Source organism: Cupressus sempervirens, chromosome 7 (genome assembly GCF_028749045.1).
Source record: "Cupressus sempervirens isolate cs-2001-9-10 chromosome 7, ASM2874904v1, whole genome shotgun sequence".
NCBI lineage: Eukaryota > Viridiplantae > Streptophyta > Pinopsida > Cupressales > Cupressaceae > Cupressus > Cupressus sempervirens.
In genome coordinates this window covers 675,064,292-675,084,049 of record NC_143124.1, presented here as the reverse complement: position 1 = coordinate 675,084,049, position 19,758 = coordinate 675,064,292, and positions in this window count along the sequence as shown.

The following is a 19,758-nucleotide window of genomic DNA, read 5'->3' as shown; positions in this document are numbered from 1 at the left end:
TGAGAAACATCATGAGAAGATCATGAAGAAGAACATCATGGAGAGAAGCAAAGACAAGAAATAAGAAGTACAAAATGGAATGATAGTTTGACAGAAAGCACATTGAGGTATATCAATAGGGGAGAATGATTGATGAAGAGGATTTGAAAAGAAAGACTATCAGTCTTGTTGGTATTCTTGGAACTAGATGTTTTTCATCTATGTTGTCATTAATGCCAAAGGGAGATATTGTTGGAAGCATGAATGTTGATGATATTCATATGGGGGAGTATTGTACTATGATGATATGTTACATTCAGGACTGATTTTTTCATTGATGTCAACATAGCAATTTTTTTTGGTATCTAACAGAAGAACAACGAAAAGATCAAGTTAGTACGGATGGCTACTTGAGTATTCTCACTGTCCGAGGTTATGGGAGATACTTCTAAATATCTAGTATAAGCAGTTAATGTTGGATGAAGAAATGATAAGTCTAGAAGAAGTTATGTAAGTTTTGGTGATGTTTGTTCTAAGATAGAGTTTACAGAGACATGTTTTGGTAAACTTGTTATATCTCTTAGCAAAATTGTTATTCTGAGAATCAAGTTTGAGGATATGAAGAAGACATTTTGGTCATGCATGGCTAAGTTTTCTCATTATAATATTATGTGTATAGAAATATTTTCAAGTTGCAAGGTGGAAGATTAATGTTATCACTAAGTGTAACACGCTCTTAATGTGGTCCTATAATGATTAATTGAGAAGATCTAATAGCTGACTCAGGCAATTATTTTATGGACTTAGTATAAAGGAAGGACATTTTCCTTTATCTTGAAGAGTGAATGAGAGATGGATTTGGATTGATAAGAAGTGATTATAAGATGCAGAGAGAGTGAAATGTGAAGTTGAGTAGAGTAGAGCGGAAGTGAAGGAAACTTCATTGCCAAGGTTTTACCAAGAAATCCAAGGTTTGATATTTGGATCTAAGGTTCGTGACCTAGTCTACAAGGTTTGATAGTGTTTGGTTCAGTTGACAGAACAAAGGAAAGAAGAACATAATAGTAAATTGCATGTTTGAGTAGTGAGCTCTTCTTCTAGTTGAAATTACATGTTTGGGCAGTGGGCTTTTCTTGCATACATTGTACTACAACTCCTAATAGAGTTGGCAAAACTCCTAACAAGGTTGGAATCTCTTAACATGGATTCAAAGTCTCCTAACAGGGACTCATATGTACTAAATGTTATAATAGACTCCTAACAGGGTCTGTCCTCTAATAAGAAATATTTATATTACTACATCATCTTGTGTGCATCATGTTAGAAATGTAGATGGAGTAACTGAGAGGAGGGGGTGAATCAATTAGCACAAAAGCATTCCCACAGATCCCTTAGATGTCAACAAAACTACTTACTATTGTCACTTGGTAAACATATTGAAAATGTTGTAACTCGATAAATGTAGTTAATGTTATATTTTAATAGATCTTAAATATTCACAGTGATTAACTTGCAAGTATAAAAGAAATAAAATGAACACATGAGACACAAGATTTAATGTGGAAACTCAATATGGGAAAAACTGCCAAGTAACTAGCTACTAATTTTCACTCTTCTGAAGTGAGCCCTATTAGGAGCCAACCTAGTTAAAGGTTACAAAACACACTGTTATGTGTGACCTTGTTAGAGGATTTAATCACCCTATTAGGAGTGGTCTTGCAAGAGGTCTTAAAACAATTTAATGGAACTATCACCTTGTTAGAGGATTTATAACTAGCTGTTAAACCCACTCTGTTAAGAGATTTTGGAATGACTGCTACAATGGTAAGAAAGTAACAATGAAATGACTTGAATGAGATGCAACTAAATTGCTGATTACAGACCTCTTCTCTACTTCACACTAGATCCTTCTTGATCAAATATAACGTTGTTGCTCCTCAAGGATATTTGACCATCCTTCAAGTTTTCTCACACTTTCCTTCTCAAACAATCAATATACTTTCATACTCACTCATACTTTAGAAATTTCAACTTGACCTTTTATATATATCTTCTAGATTATCAAGTTTGCCCATTTACATCTTACAATGACCAATAATTATTACCTCAGTCAACTAGAAACAATACTTAAAATAATTAAACTTATTTTGCTAAGACAAAAAAATCCTTCATTGGCCGACCCTACTCGGCAAACACTGATCCTGAAATGATTTCCTGTGTTGACCAACAGATGCTAGGTTAACACTGTGAACTTGCAAAAATCCTTTGGTAACCAAGTGAACTCGGTAGAAACTAATTTTGATCAACTTTCCTTCGTTAACCATAAGGGATTGGTTAACACTGCTTTCTACTATAATCTCCTTCAACACCCGAGTGAGCTTGGTAGACACTGTCTTCATAGAGTAATCTCTAGGAATGCTTGGTAGAAAAGAGAAACTATCTTGCTAACCAAGTGAGCTTGGTAAGCATAGACTGACAACTAATATGACATTTGTGTAACATCAAAGACAACACACAATTAGACAATTGTATCCAACAATCTCCCTCTTTGACATTGATGGCAACACAACATGTCATAGCACAATGAAATTTGAAAACAAGATTTTCTCTGATAGAAAGTTTCTCTCTCATAGATTTATATACCATAATATTTTTCCTCAAAAAAATTTATAGTAAACTCTTCCTCATACAAATTTTAGAAAGATATGACAGTAAACTCTTCCTCTTTGACAACACATGCCAAAGACAACAAATACCAAATGAGTATCAATGTGCCTTGAGTAATTATTCATATGTAATGATCTCTTCATTATGTTGCATCAACTAATAGATCTTTAATTATTCATATGTAATGATCTCTTGATTATGTTGCATCAACTAATAGATCTTCAACTTGGTTCATGTTGATGCATCGCTAAGGCTTTACTTAGTGAGCTTCAAATAGGGGAATGACCCTTAACTTACCTCTTAGATACAAAAATGCATCCTTAGGTAATGGCTTGGTAAATATGTCTACAATTTGTTCTTTTGTATGCACATATTCCAATCTAATCTCTTTATCCTACACCAATTCTCTGACAAAATGGTATTTTATAGCAATATTCTTGGTTTTGGAATGCATCACTGGATTTTTAGATATGTTAATTGCACTTGTATTATCACAAAACATTACAATTGATTCTTTGATCTCAACCTTCATACCTTCCAAAAACTATTTAAACCAAACAATATTAGAACAATTCACTGTTGTTGCAACATATTATGCATCTGTTGTAGATTGGGATGTGTAGTTTTTCTTTTTCCTTATCCAAGATACCAATCTTTTACCAAGAAAGAATGCTCCTCCACTTGTACTCTTTCTGTCATCCAGATTTCCTACCCAATCAGTATCAATAAACACTTTTAAATCCAAATTTCCTCCAAGTTTATACCATAGACCATAGTTTTTAGTATCTTTCAAATATCTCAAGATTCTTTTGATTGCCATCATATGATTCCCTCTAGGTTTAGCTAAGAATCTTGCTACTATACCAACTGTAAGAGCAATATCAAGCCTTGTATGAAGCACATACTGTAGTTTTCCAATCATTGATCTATATAAGGTCTTATCTACCTCTTTTGAATCATCATCTTTGGTAAGCTTTAATCTAGTACACATGGGGGTTCCAATTGGTTTACAATCTTCCATACCAAACTTCTTGAGTATCTCCTTGATATACTTAGACTGAGTGATATAGATACCATTCTTGCTCTATTGTATCTGCAAGCCAACAAAGAATTTAATCTAACCAAACATAGACATTTCAAACTTTTTATTCATTTGCTCTAAAAATTCTTTGAATAGATCATCATTCCCTATAAATAAAGTATCATCCTTCTACCAATACAATCTTGTTATTTGGTCCTTCCTTGATGTACAAACTATTGTTATCATTAGTTCTCTAGAAACCAATCTATATGAGGTAGTTGTGCAACCTCACATACCATGCTCTAGGAGCTTGTTTCAGACCATACAATGGTTTGTGTAATCTGCAGACCATGTCCCTTCTATCTAGATCAACAAAACCTTTTGGTTGTTCAATGTAGACTTCTTCATCAAGAATACCATTGAGAAATGTAAATTTAACATCCATCTGATATACCTTAAATCCTTTATGTGTTGCATATGCAAGTAAGGTCCTAACACCTTCCAATCTTACAATAGGAGTAAAAGTCTCACCATAATCAATGCCTTCTTCTTGAGAGTAGCCTTTACATACCAATCTAGCTTTGTTTCTTGATACCTTACCATCTTCATTCAACTTATTCCTGAATGCCCATTTTGTTCCAATCATTATTTTATCTTTAGGTCTAGGTACAAGAGTCCAAGTTTTGTTCTTCTCTATTTGCCCTATTTCTTCATTCGTAGGCTTAATCCAACTTTCATTTTCCAATGCATCTTTAACATTTCTAGGTACAAAATTAGCAAGTAAACATGTACCTTTTAGCTTACTTCTTGTCATAGTACCTTATGATTTATCTCCAATAATCTGATTTGTGCATGATGCCTTGTGACATATTTGGCCAATACAAGTTCTTTGCCTTTTGACTAAATTACATAGTATTCATTTTGAATTTCAACTTCTGGCTCTGATTGTTCTATCTATGGCTCAGGTCCTTCAGACTTGGTAGGTGTTGGCTCGGTAGCTTCAAACTATAACTCGGGTTCTTGTGACTCGATTTGAACTTCATGTAACTTGATGACTGTGGAAGACTCAAGAGTTAAAGTCTACTCATTGACATATGTGTTTGGAAATGTATCAAGTTCTATGTAAACAAATCTCCTATAGTGTTCTGGTTTCTTTTTTCTTTCTTCTTCAATCCTTTCTACAAACTCATCAATTCTCACATGTGCACTTTCTATGATTTTATGAGTTGAAAAATTCAAACATCTATATGCCTCACTTCTACAAGAATATCCTAAGAATATACCTTCATCACCTTTCACATGAAACTTTCCTTTTCTAGATTCTTTTAGGATATAACATTTACTTCCAAATACTTTCAGGTAACTTACATTGAGTTTGTAGCCATAAAATAGCTCATAGGGAGTTTTACATGAGTCATTCTTCAACTGTACTCGATTTAAAGTATGAACTGTAGTGTTGATAGCTTCCTTCCAATATTTGATAGCAATGTTCTTCTCAATCATTAAAATCCTTGCACAATCCATGATAGATCTAGTTCTCCTTTCAGCTATTCCATTCTTCTCGAGAGTTCCAGGAGATGATACATGTCTTTTGATTTGTCTTTTAATGCAAAAGTTATTGAAATCATTGGAGATGAATTCACCACCTCTGTCTGATCTTAAGCATTTCAATCTTTTCCCTATTTCTTTCTCTACTCTTGCCAAATACCATTTGAATTTTTCAAATGCTTCTGACTTTTCTCTAAGATACATAACAATCATAATTCTTGAATGGTCATCAACAAAAAGAATAAATAATTTCTCTCTAGTATAGCTTTCTATTTCAATAGGTCCACACAAATTAGTATGCACAAATATTTGAGATATCTTTAGATTGATAGTTTTTGCTCTTAAAACTAGTTTTTCCCATTTTGACAATCTAACAATTCTTACATAAACCAACATCTAGTTTCTTCAAACTAGGAATGCCTCTCACTTTTCTGAATTTTCTTATTTTCACCATGTTATCAAAATTTACATGACATAACCTTTTGTGCCATGACTAGATTTCTTCAACTTGAGCAATAAAACATAAGCAATCATCAAGATCAAGATAATATAGATTACCTCTTGTTTGTTTGCCTGATCCAATCAGTTTTCCTTTATCATCTAGTAGTCTTGCCTTGCCATGCATGAATTCCACCTTGAATCCAATATTGATTAGTTGTGCCACACTAAACAGATTTTGTTTTAGTCCTTCAACCCAATAGGCATTATCACATACAAGTTCTTTTCATTATGAGATTTGGCCTCTCCCTTTTATGCAACAAGGTTCATTGTTTCCAAACCTTACACTACCACCATCATAGTCTTCAAAGTGTTCAAACTTTTTTTCTCACTAGTCATATGATGTGAACATCCACTATCTATGATCCATGTATCATTTTTTCTTACATGAGAGACAAGTGCCATCTTATCTTCTTCATCATTATTAGATTCATCTTTCACGGCAATGTAAATTATTTCATCTTCACTATTATCAAAATCTTTGGCCATAAAAAAAGTCTTCTTACCTTTGTCCTTGAATGATTTGAGATTTTTGAAATCCTTCTTGCCATTGCACTTGTGACTCTTCTTTTCATCCTTTTCTTTGTTTGGGCACCTAGTAGCAATATGGAAAACTTCTTCACATGAAAAATAGATTAAGGGAACTTTAACTTTGTATTTTCCTCTACCTCTAAAATAGTTTCTTACAAGTAGAGCTTCAACAACTCAAGGTCACTATCAAAACTTTCCTCTAATTCTTCTTCACTTTCTAACTGAATGTCCTTTATTTTCTTGCATTTCTCCTTAAGTGAAAGCCTATCCTCAAATGTAGATTCAATATTCTTGGAAGCTGGAACATAATTGTCATAATTATCTGGCTCAAATGTTGCCAATCTTGTCACTAAGGTATCCAAAGTTATCTTATGATTTTTCTCACATCTTCTTTCTTGAATAGCAAATACTCTAATTGCGTAGATAGGAAGTAATGTTCTAAGAACTTTACCTACAACAATTTCTTCCTTGATTTCTCCTCCAAATGCTTTGATTGCACTGACACTAGCTTTGATTCTTTCCGTATATTTGGCAACATTTTCATCTTCTCTCATTCTCATCTAATAAAAATATCCTCTAAGGCTTTCAGCTTTGGCTCTCCTCACATTGTTATCACCACCATAGATGTCCCTTAGCTTGTTCCACATTTCAAAAGTAATTTTGCAATCCTTGATATCATCAAATTCCTCATAGCTAAGAGCAAATGCAATATCTATCATCATGGTGTTATGGCTCTTTTTCTTAGCAATGTCTCAAATAGATAATGTGCCACTAGGAGTTGTATATTCTTCATCAAGATATTTGCACCCTGAATCACCAATGGAAGCCAAATGAAGTCTCATAAGTCCCTACCATGCTGAAAAGTTTTATCTGTTAAGCTTTGGAATTTCTCTCTTGTAAGACATCTTGATCTTTAGCTTAGGTCCTTGAAACCTTTTCTACAAGCACCAAAAGCTCTGATACCAATTGTTGGAAATGTAGATGGAGTAATTAAGAGGGGGGCGAATTAGTTAGCACAAAAAAATTCCCACAGATCCCTTAGATGTCAACAAAACTACTTACTATTATCACTTGCTAAACATCCTAAAAATGTTGTAACTCAGTAAATGCAGTGTATGTTATATTTTAATAGATCTTAAACATTCACAGTGATTAACTTGCAAGCATAAAAGAAATAACATGAACACATGAGAGACTAGATTTAACGTGATACTAAATACAACGTATGAAGTTTTACTGGTGTCTAAAAGTAAAAATTGATCAGTAGCCCTATTTGGGATATCATAACTCGTAATCTATGATAAATTAGACCAAATATATTATACCATAGTGTTCTACTCTAAGAATACTTCAAGTGTACCAATTTTTAAATCTTGACAAATTCGTCTGCACACTTTCCTAGGTCCATTTGGTTTGTGAAAATTATTGTTTTCTCAGTGTTCCCTATTTTTCAAATCCAAGTATCCAACTTTGAATGTCTTCCAAATTCATCAAGTTATTTTTCATAAGGCCAAATCATAGATTCATAATCTCCCCATGATAGTAAAGTAATGCTCTAGTTTTGTGCTCCGAAGTGTTCGTTTGATCTATTTTCAAAGCCAAAACCAAACACATTATTATTTTTTGACATGTTTGTTTGTAGGCAGCTTCAAGTGGTCAAATTTGATGGTCAATATCATTTTACCAAGGTGTCATCATGAGGTGAAATTTGATAGGGTAAAAGAATGTGAACTAGAGAATAGGTATTTAAAATCTCAACATTCGGTTGTTTGATTCAATCAGTTTTTAAAGCCAATTTCAGAGGCTTCCTAATAGAGAATTATAGTTTCAAAAAAGCAGGAAAATTATTTTTTAAATGATGAAATAGTGATTGAATTGGACTATGATAAGTGCTAGGTGGTTAATTGATCAGTTGGAAGGCTCGGGTGTTTTAGTTTGAATTTTTTTTTAGCCAGATCCACTTTGGGGCCCGACTGATTCCATCAGACTAATAGAGTTGTGGGGTTTTGAAGGTGTTTGAAAGATCTCATAAATGATTTAGATCATTACGATGTGTCATGTAAGGCATTTTTAGAATCCAATTAAAGGCATTGCAGGTTGCAAATGAATGAGGCCCTTTCTCATGCAAGAAAATGTGATTTGAGGGAATAATGTTGTTTCATATGGGAATATTTTAATCAACTTCTTCCATGGTCCAGAAGAGAATTTTCTTTCACACGCTCATTTATTCATTTGTATATCAAGAAGTGGAACATTTTCCAGACCCAACCAAGTTATGAAATATAATTAAGCACTCCAAAGGAGAGATGTAACACACTATTAATATATTAAGGCGACAACAGAAACGAGATGTGTGCCTGGACATATAGAGCCTTGGAAGTTTGATATGATGAGGTGAGATTTGTTGGTAGAGGTAATCAATTCATGGGTCATGGAATGAAACATCCTTTGGGATGAATTGTAGAGCCTCATGTACCAGAGACATTACCAAGTAGAAATCCACCACATATAGAAAAGGTGCAAGATAGGTGACCCTCAGCCCCATCCTATCCTAAAAGTAGCTCTAGCATGTTTTATGGGAGATGTGAAGAAGCATACAATGAGCATCAAGTATAATCTACTACTAAATTTGCTCCTTATTTTGCTACTAGAGTAGTAGTTATTCAATGACCATATTCAGAGATGGTGTGGAGTTATAAGAACAACTAGCAATGATGGAGGAATTTCAATATGCCTATAATCAAAACTTAGAGGCATCATTTTGAAGAGATTTGTTTTCATTAAAAAAAAATCCTTGAAGTAGAAGCCTTTTCATGTGTGGAGGAGCATCACTTATGAGGTAATGAGTTATGTAATTCTTGTATTAGATCAAACCATTTGAAAAATGCAAGTGAGAGATTTAATTTGAAAATGTAATCTATTTAAGATGTTTTGGTAATGGAGTCAAAAGCTTCATAAAGTGAGAAGACACGCACTTCGATATTCCAAGGAGAAGTGTTCAATTGACCTTTTAAGAGTCAGCTAGGGCAACATTGATGTGACATGTCAAAATGGAGGTAAAAGACATGTGAATCTATTTTCTAGTCTAAAATAGACCTTCCAATTTGTGTGTGCTTGTGTAATGAAAGCTTCATCATTAGTAGGTTGTGGAGAATTGGAGCTGGTGTAGCACCATTGAGGAAGGGATTGTGTTTGTAATGCTTGAATGAAAGCAAACTCATGTGCCATGAAAAACTGATGAGAGGAGCTCGCTTTTGTGTGGAACTATTGATCTCTTTAATGGGGTACATAGTGCATGCCATTGTTAAACAAATGACAATGATCAGTCATCATATTGGTGCAAATTCTAGATGATGAGATTATTATGTAGATGGGGATGTGGTTTTTGTGCTTGAAAAATCTTTGTGCAGACACATGATGGTGTAATTTGGAAATGGCATGCAGAGTTTATCCCACATTTCCTAGGTAAGAAATATTTCATATATTTTTATATGGAAATGTAGCCTCTATTTATGTCTTAAAGGCATGAGTCTTTTCAAATACAAGGCTCATGTGTGGGGCCCATACTCGATCAATTAACAACTGCAGGAAATTTTTGTTAGAATTCTTTTAGAATAACTAAGAGGGGGGGGTGAATCAGTTATTCAAGGTCCAATAATGCCCAATACAATTTTTTTCTTTCTAGCCTTTTTACTTTCTTGTCAAATCCTTAATGGCATATAATTGAAATTATCATGCATGCAATTAAACAATCATGGAAAGTAAACATGCATCACCACATAACACTTGAGATTTTGGTGACCCAAAAACCATCTAGGAATAAGAAGGTAAAATTGAGGTGGGAATGACACCCACAAAATAATTGTGCAATTGATTTCAACCACTTTTGATGGTTTTCCCTGTTAAAGGCTTTACACACTATCAAATGTGACCTTGTTAAAGGATTTCTACACCCTATTAGGAGTGTGCCCTGTTAGAGGACTTAAGAACATTCAACTTAGAATGTCATCCTGGTAAAGGATTTACATAGAGCTGTTAGGCTGACCCAAGTTCATGGGATTTATAGTCACCTTCTCAAAAGAATCTTTTATCCCTCTCTAAGGATCTCCTATCCTCCTCCTAAGGATCTCTTATCCTTCTCCTAGGGATCTTCTATCCTTTTCCTAAGGCTTATCCACCTAGTTGTTAAGCTAACCTAACAATGTAGGATTTCAATTTCTAATACAATGTTAAGAAAGTATTAGAAAGGTTTTGACCTGATAAAGATTGCAACTCTAACCTTGCAGATTTCAAATCTCTCTTCAGCTCTTTTATTTGCTTAGCTTTTCTTCCTTGCAGTGCTGACAGCTTGTCCACCCTTCAAGATCTATCTCCTTGAGTTCTTCCACTCATTATGCCAATGCACTCTATGGTCACTTGATTAACTCAGAGTCTTGATGCTCTGTGCTTACTTCTCACTGTGTCCTCTTCTTGACAATTCACACTAGCCTTCTCTTGGCTTTTTCATGTGACCACGACCACTACCACACTTTGATCTTCTAACCTGTAACTCCTTATAAAGAAGTTTTGTTCTACATTTCCTGCTCAAATTTTCCTACTCATTAATTTGATTTGATCTAAGAGAATGATATTGTTTTCCCTCCAACTTGTTTCTTCCAGAAACTTCATGATAAGTTCATCAGCATTCGCCTTGAATTGGTTTGCATGGTTTACATAAAATTCTATGACATCTACTCATCATCCTTATCATCCAACTAATTCACAAAATTCAATTTAACAAACTTATCATTATTGATTCGGAAAATCTTGACTTAACAAATAATGCAGCAACTCGGCATCATTAGTTTACTGATGCTTCACTCCTTTTGTGTTACTTGGCTTATACTACATTTACTGATGCTTGACACCTAAAGAAATTTTCTCAGCATCCATTTCCTTTTTCTGATGCTTGGCACCTGAAGTCTTTTCCTGATTTACTTGGCACTTGAACAATCCTATGTTACTCGTCACTTGAATGATCTTGCTTGACACCTAAAGAATTGCTCGACACACACTGAAGTTGAACTTGCTCGACTTCAACTAAGAATTTTCTCGGCTTCAACTAGTTTGCTTGGCACTCACAAATGAACTTAGTTAAACCTTACATCTTTGATGTGTCTTAGTGTGTCCATTCTCTATGTCTTAGAGTATGTCATCAATACACTATTTCATCAATGGCTTAGCTGATCCTTATACTTCATTACAACATCATAACTTCAACCTTTCTCTAGGTGCTCTACTTACATCTTATTGATTGCCACCTCCTTGTCAATCAACCAATTGATAGTATTAGGATCACTAAAGCAATTTTCATTCCTGCAAGTAGCAAGTTTGACATCAATGACAAAACAATGACTGAAAACATTCTTTTCCAGTTCCATTATTCTTCATTCATGATCTTTTCAATCATTTCCAACAATATCCCTCTTTGGCATTGATGGCAAACCAAACTGATCAGTTGATTGAGTTGATCAACTTAGTTACCACCAAAATCATATACCAAATAGAAAACTTGTTGTCATTACATATCTTCCTTTTTGTATCATGTCTCCCTCTTTTGCTAATACAAATTGAATCCTTTGTTCTACTTCTCCCTCTTGACTGCTGCATCCTTACTCTGTATTCTTGATCCTTCATAGCTACTTGCTAATCAGTTTCTTATCTATTTTGAATCTCCCTCTTTCATCTCTCTTTTTTTGTCTACTACTGATCTCATACATTCTCATACATCTCCCTCTTACCTTTTATTGATTAATTTCTCATAAATCTCCCTCTTTGACATAAATGCCAAAGGTGTAGCATCTTCAACATGCTAAATATAAGCTTTGCATCTCATGTTTTCTCCCTCTGTCACCATGCTTCTGACTGATCTGGAATTTATGTTCCTAATGTCATCCTCTGCATCATTCTTCTGATATTGCAAGGATCTACTCTTGTTGATGTAGGGCAGCTTCTTTGTTGCTTTAGACTACTTGAGTTAGGGGCATTACCCCCAACTTGCCTCTAAGATATTCATAAGTATCCTTGGGCAATGGTTTGGTGAAGATATCTGCAATTTGTTCCTTTATGTGAATGTACTCCATCTTCACTTGTTTTTCTTCCACCAATTCTCTGACATAGTGATACTTGATTGCAATATGCTTGGTTTTTGCATGCATTATTGGATTCTTGGATATGTTTATAGCACTTGTATTATCACAATATAGTATCACAGGTTTGGTTACCTCTTCTTTCATTCCTTTCAATAGATGTTTGAGCCACACAATGTTTGTGCAATTGACTACTACTACCACATATTCTGCTTCTATAGTGGATTGAGATGTGCAAGTTTGTTTCTTGCTAGTCCAAGTAACTAGCCTTTTACCTAAGAATAATGTTCCTCCACTTGTGCTTTTCTTATCATCAATGTTGCCTCCCCAATGTATCAATTGTTAAAATTTATGTTGGGTTTTGTCAAAGGTGCTCCTTATGCAACTGCATTCTGGTACAAGAAGTTTCATTTTTAGGTTATGATGAAATAGTGACATGGGTAGATGTCAAATTTGGAGAGGGCCTTAGCAGTGATGTTATTTTACCTACAAAGTTTAGCAATGAGGATTTTGGCAACTTTTGGAAACAAATTATATATGTTATCAGAAAGGGGCTTTTCCATCATTTAGGGAGATATTTTGTGTTTTTTATGCAGAATGATGGGATTTGATCCGGTTTTGAGTTCTAGAGAGATGAAAGATGTTTTGAAATAGCATGGGATGGAGATTCAAGTGGATGAGTGTCAATTCCAAATCAGATCTAGGATTCCTTCCTCATCTATATCTTTCTTTCTTCTTTTATTGTATAGAGTTGATGTTGACAATTGGCTAATAGTGATATGTAATTTTTGTCATTTATGGCAACACATGATGTACATGTTCGCTGGAAACCTTGGAAATAAAGATACTTAGTTTTTGGTGATCAAAAAATTGTCTAAGTATAGAATTTGGTTTATAGTAGTATATTGTTTTGTTTATAACTTGTTGCCGATGTCATATTATGACTAGAGAAGGTACATGGAGAGATTATACATATTTATGATGATGTGTATAACCTTGGAAGTCAGTACAGACTATACGAAATAGAGATAATCATGTTTGAAGCAAAAGAGGATAGCAAAATTGAAGGAAAAGGATTGTTTTGTTTACAAAATAATTATTTGTCTAATTAAGGCCAACGTCCTAGATGTTTACTCTAACTTGGAAAAGTGGTTTGTGGTCTTAACTGACCCAACAACAATTTTTGTAAAGGCATGGTATTTATACAAAGGATATTTTGTGATAAGAAGTGAGCTGTAACGCCCCGCTCGGGAACCCAAGAGAAATAAACCTAACATGTTACAATGTTTACTGAACTATTTTTTTTTTTGAAGTTTAAACAACATCAAGATAACATTAATGCAGAAGCAATAAGAACATACACAAAAAATACACATTTGCAATTATAGATATAGTTTCAATTCCTCAAAGGTTCCTTTACGTTGAGTCACATTTAATAATTTTAAATTAATTAGTTTAAGTTCCAAGTACAATGTCTCAAGATCATAAAGAAATAACAGATACATAATCGCATAAGCAAAGCATAAGTATATCTAATACAATGAAAGTACATCCACTAAATAACATCCACTGCACATGTCGCAGGGTATGTGAAAATAGATACAATACACTAGGATATATGATAACATATATATATCATCGAAAAAGAAGTCTCTGAGATAAGAAATAAGAATGATAAAGGTACATCTTCTGCAATGAACATCCAACAGCTAGCAATGTGAAGGGGGACCCAAATGGTAAGAAGGCACTACCTCCCGACCGCGTGGCTACCTAGTTAGGCTTCCACTCCCACCGTGCAGGGAAGATAATGAACGATCCACATACGACTAATCAAACATAAAACATTCCTAGGCAAGGTACCCCTAATAGCCAAAACTAGCTCAAAGGTAACACATGCTACTAAAGAAGATAAAATAATCCAAAAGTAAGAACACTCAATCCAATACTAACACCACATAACCAAACATCATACACGAACCAAGTATAAACCAAAAACCAAGATCATAAGATAAAGTCAACGAAAGACAATCATCTTAAGTCAAAAGCCACATGTCAAAAGTACAACATCCATGAATCACCAGTCATCATTAATGAAAGTAAATAACCATAATGAACATATCCAACAATAAATACACCACCAGAGGTACACATAATCTACAGAGGAGACTCAGGCTACATACTAGGGAGTATTTGTAATAGGGCACGCTCATCCTGGCAATTTAGGGAAGTCGATGCCCGGTTCCTGCATCCTGCATAAAAGACAAGCATGTACATGTATATAATATATCTAAACTAAACAGACAATGGCAGGGAGTGGTTCATCGTGTAGATCTTGACTAGCAGGTGACTACGACTCCCTCCCCTAACCACATCAAACACTTCAGACAGAAAGATAAAATAAACACGCGCACCATACACATGCAAGTATGGGGCAAGTATAAAATCACAAATCTAAGATCAAATGCGTACATATAATAATGCATCTCTATAAATACAACATAATCATCATTAAAGACATCATGTTAACATTTTTATGAAAGAAACCACATTTACTAATTAAAGCCGGCAGCAGGTATGGGGGGGGGGGGGGGGTAATATCCATGAGCGATTTCTATCAGAGCAGTGGCAACTTCAGAGGGCAGATTAGTTTCATGACTTGAGACAGGGTACCAAAACTGTGGTGGAGTATGAGCGTAAGTTCTTCGAGCTTATGTCTTATGCAGGAGTTAGTGATAGCTCACCATTGATGGTCCAACATTTCATTAGAGGACTTAATGTTAACATCATTGGGGGTGTTAAGGTTTTCCAACCTAAAAACCTTAAGGATGCTATATTGCGAGCTACTTTGGTTGAGAGGAGTGTGACTTCGGGTCAAGGTGGCCTACCAGGTGTCCAGGCTAGAGGGGCACTTTATTTAGCAGCATTGAGGGTTAACCAGTCTCAAGGGGCTGGAAGTTCTAGAAATTCTCCTAACTTCTCTAAGGGTAATCAGAAGAAGCCGAGAAGAAAGTTCTTCCATGGTAACAGTGGTGGTTCATAGTCAGGGAACTATCGCAACTAGAAGCGTAGTATGTGCAATAGGTTGGATCGAGTTCCTCGAGCTCTCAGTGAGGATGCTAGTGTTGGTAGTTGTGATCAGTCACGTGCACCTGGAGCTCAGGGAGGCTTTAGCCGAGATTGCTACTTTTGTGGACAATATGGTCATAGGGCGACCAATTGCCCCAATCGTGGACCTTAGTTTGAGTTTTATGAGTTTGATTCATGTTTCTTAGTAATCGGCTTCCAGGAGTAAGCCTAATTCTGGGGGGGTGGATGTAGTGCCTTCCCCTAGTTTGCATTTCTATTATCATTATCAATTTGCTTTAGGTTGATTTTATGCATTGATTAGTTTTAGAGATATTGGATTTACAATATTATGATATTATTTCATGTTTTGGATTACATATATACTTGTTGATTTCATTTCATTCATGTGTTGTTAATGATATCTTAATGATTCCTAATTAGTAAATGTGGTTTCTTTTGTAACAATGTTAACGTGATATCTTTAATGATGATTATGTTGTATTGATAGAGATGCATTATTACATGTGCACATTTGATATTAGACTTGTGATTTTTACGATACTTACCCCATACTTGCATGTGTATGGTGCGTGTGTTTATTTTATCTTTCTGTCTGAAGTGTTTGATATGGTTAAGGGAGGGAGTCGTAGTCACCTGCTAGTCGGGATCTACACGATGAACCACTCTCCGCCATTGTCTGTTTAGTTTAGATATATTATATACATGTACATGCTCATCTTTTATGCAGGATGTAGGTACCGGGCATTGACTTCCCTGAATTGCCAGGATGAGAGTGCCCTATTACAAATACTCAAATGGTGAGAATGGGAAGATAATGATCAGGTCCAATCCTAGCCATAAGCCTATAATACTTGTCCTGCAATGAGGACTCGTAACAGACCGTCTACCCTTTTTAAACCCGTGAGTATTTTATGCGTATGTTGTTTTGTGAGTCTTTGATGTATTTTCTATTAATTAAGTCTAATTAATAGATTAAATTAATAATTTAATTTAATGAAGAATTATTATGACTTTTTGAATATTTAATTATATTTAATTAATTGAGAAATTAATTAAATATAAAGAATTGAATTGGAAGATAAAAGTTTTAAGATTAAATTTAGAACATGATAATATTTATTTAATTTAATAATAATATATATTTAGAGTTCATTTTTAAATAAATGCTAAATATGATTGTTATTTAAGTTAATAAATATTTATCAAATTAAACGTTCAAAATATATTAAGAAGGAAAAAGATATTAATTTATGGAAAAGATTTAAGTTCACATGAATGAGTTTTAAATATAAGAGATTAATTTAAAAGATAAAATATGTGAACTTGATTAAGATATTTTATTAAGTGTGCATGAGATTAAAGTTATAAATTTATTAAAGTAAAGTAAAGTGGAAAGTTAAATAAAGTAATTTAACAATTCACTTAAAGTGCATGAAGGAATAATAAAAGAATATTTTAATTTAAAAAGGAAATTAATTGTGCATGAATGAATTAATTAAATGAGAAAGAATTAAATATTGGAGATAAAAGTTAAAGTTTAAATTTAGAACGTGATTATATTTATTTAATTTAATAATAATATATTTAGAGTGCATTTTTAAATAAATGCCAAATATTATTGTTATTTAAGTTAATAAATATTTTTATCAATTAAGTTTCTAAAAATGAAATTAAAAGTGAAAAGATATTTAATTATCATAAAGATTATAGTTCGCATGATTTATGCATGAGTTGGAAATAAAAGAAATTAATTGAAAAGATTAAACATGTGAAATTAATAAAGATATTTAATCGCATTAAGTGCGCATGAGATTTATAAGTTATAAATTGATTAAAATAGAAGTTGAGTGGAAATTAAATAAAGAGATTTAATAATCCATTTAACGTGCATGAAAATATGAAAGATAAGATAAATAAAGGTTGATTTTAGAGTTAACAAGATTGATCAAGAGACCTCTCAGGTAAACGCACAATTAGTGCCCCGATTGTAGGAAGAGAACTCCTTATCAAATTTGAGGGTTCATTTTTCAAGGGAGATTTTTGGGAGACAAGTTGGAGAACACACACGGGTTTTGGAGAGCAACTCAGAGGGTTTGCGAAAGAAAGGAATTTCTCATGGCTTGAAGGATTTTGTGTAGGAATTTTCATCTTATTGTCAAAGTTTAGCATCAGTACGAGGTAGGGTTTGAAACCCTGTGAATGCATTTTCAATTTGGAAAATATATCTGTGTGCTCCGTGTTTGTTTGGGTGGTTGAAATTCTGTTTTTTCGTCTTGATTGTTGTCCAAATCTGATTGATTGAAATTAGTCTTTCATTATTCATATTTATGAAGAAAATCGTAGAGAAAATTAATTTAAATCACGTAGGGTTTGAAAGAAAGGTAAATTCTAATTTAGAAAGAAAAATGTTGATCATTGCCATATTCGTCCTATCAGATTTAGATGGCAACTGTTTATATATATATATATATATATATATATATATATATATATATATATATATATATATATATATATATATATATATATATATATATATATATATATATATATATATATATATATATATATATATATATATAATAAATTAAAGAAAAATGTAAAACAAAATTATTTATTGTTAAAAAAATATATATTATAAAAGTTTTTGTTGATTATTTTTATTAACTATGGAGTTAATATAAATAAATTGAAATTGTTTTAAAAAAATTAAATAAATTAATAATGGGCGAAATATATTGTTGGGTTTTGTTTTTTTTTTTTTTTTTTTTAATTAAATAAATTACTTGTTTGAGAAGTGAGCTATTTTTTTAGTTGAAATTGCATGTTTGGGCAGTGGGCTCTTCTTGCATACGTTATACCAAAACTCCTAACAAGGTTGGAATCTCCTAACAAGGACTCCTTATACTAAATTTTCTCATTGACTCCTAATAGGGCTAACAAGGAACCTATATATTAGTATATTATCTAGTGGGTATCATCCCCACTATGGTTTTCCCTTGGTCAGGGTTTCCCTAGTTAACAAAATATGATGTTATGAGTTATCTTTGTGTATTGTTACTGTTACTATTCAACATTGCTTTATTGCTTTGCTATACATGCTTTAAAGTAAGTAATAATATCTAGTTGGTGACTAAATTTTGTAGATTACTGATTCCCCCCTCAGTAATCCCTATTTCTACAAGTGGTATTAGAGCATAGTTACTTTGAAGAGGCTTAACAGCTTGAGTAAGATCCTTATGGATATGGAATAGTTGATGAAGAACCTTGAAGAAGCTCTTGAACAAATTGATCTCCTTGCTAAAAAGAGATAAGATTAAGGACATAAATGAAGACTCCAAAGTATACATTGGTCAATTGAAGGAAAAGATTGAACATTTGAAATTCAAGCCTGAATCCACTAAATCTGGAACTAGTGATGATGAATATTCAAAGTTAAAGATAGAGTACAAGATTTTGAAGCATGAATTAAAGATTACAAATCTAAAGTTGACATTGAGAAATGATCCTAGCAAAGTTGAATTTGATTTAAAAGCTAAAAATGTAGATATAAGAGAAAGTTTGGAAAAGAAAACATTTGAGTTTGAAACATTGAACGAAGATCATGAAGAACTCCATAAGTATAATAGTATTGTGAAAGGTGAATTAACACAGTGTAAACAATAGCTTGAGAAGCTTTATTCTAGCAGAGAATAGCTTGATGATTCAATGCCAATATAGAGACCTACTTATGATAAGAATAGTCTTGGTTATCTAATTAACATATTTGCAAAGAAACCTGGGATTAGATCAGATCCAAAAGAAAAAGACAAATCTGATGATAAGATTGAGTCCAGTCAATCTTCTAAAAAACCTAAAGAAGTTAGACAAGTCAAGGAAGATGAGAGTTTGGATGAACCAAAGCAAGTGGAGACTCATAAGGCAACCAGGTATGAATTTAGAGGTAGGTACTTTTTATGTAATGAAATAGGTCATATGAAAAGACATTGTACAAATAAGTCATTTAATCATGTTAAGTACTTTTACTATCATAATTTTCATGGTATGGGTCATAATGCAATTGACTGTAGGAAACCTAAGTATGATAATGATAGAAGAAATAGTATAATGTCTAGAAATACTAACCCTACAAATAGAAGAAGATCTAATGAAAGAACATTGAGAGAAGAAAGATCTTATGAAGACAAAAGATAGAAGATAGAGTGTGTGTTATAAGTGTAACAACTTAGGACAAATTGCTTGGAATTTTCATGTAGCTGATGATTAGCAGAATCTGAGAAGTAGAGCACCTGGTTGTTA